Raw genomic sequence first — 853 nt, forward strand, 5'->3', positions numbered from 1 at the left:
GTCTGAAAGGTCGGACACAGGCGAGAGCGTATCGGGAGACGGAGACCAACCAGACCTCCCTCATCCTTGGACCTTTCTCAGAGAAATTATAGAAATAGTCTAAAAAAATGAGCTTTCAGTTTATATAGCGGCATCTGGCTGTTTTTTATTAAAGGTTACTTTATACTTTTATACTTTAAGTAGTTTTAGGAGCTCATACTTTTTCACTTTTACTTGAGTAAAGAGGTCAAGTTGATACTTTAACTTTTACCAGAGTGTTTTTAAACTGCAGGATCTATACTTCTACTGAAGTAACACATGTTGGTACTTTTGACACCACTGCCAGAATGTCGACCAGTGTGGAGTGTTTTTGCGTGAAAGAGACAGCAGGGCATAGTCGGCCTGTAAATCTCCTGGGAAGTGTTTCCATGTTACCCTGAGGTCAGCCTTTGTTGGTCGGCAGGTTTTATTGTGCTCAGTGAGCCGGCGACATCTGTCCCTGTATCTTCCACTTGACTGAATTCAAAGCACAAACCTTTATCTGGTGACAAACTCAGGCGTTACTTTTTTATGATCAATTGTTTGGCAAAGATAGAGCAATTAGCAGCTTGACGGGGTGGAAGAAATCCAGTTATTCCACCTGTGTTCACCTGCAGCTAATAAACAGAGCAGAGGAAGAGACCAAAGGAAATGATGGACAGGCGGAGGAGCGGCTTTCTGCCTTCAGGCATTAGTTCCACCAGGATGAAGAGAAGTTTAGATCAGGAAGTCAAAGAGAAACAAGAATTTATTGAAGTCCCATCCTGGTGTTTTATTAAATAAAATCAGATTTTCTTTCTGAGTAATTAAGTCACTGATTGAAATGAATGACCTG

This window comes from Cyprinodon variegatus, unplaced genomic scaffold (assembly GCF_000732505.1).
Source record: "Cyprinodon variegatus isolate N-32 unplaced genomic scaffold, C_variegatus-1.0 Scaffold1589, whole genome shotgun sequence".
In the NCBI taxonomy this organism is placed as follows: domain Eukaryota; kingdom Metazoa; phylum Chordata; class Actinopteri; order Cyprinodontiformes; family Cyprinodontidae; genus Cyprinodon; species Cyprinodon variegatus.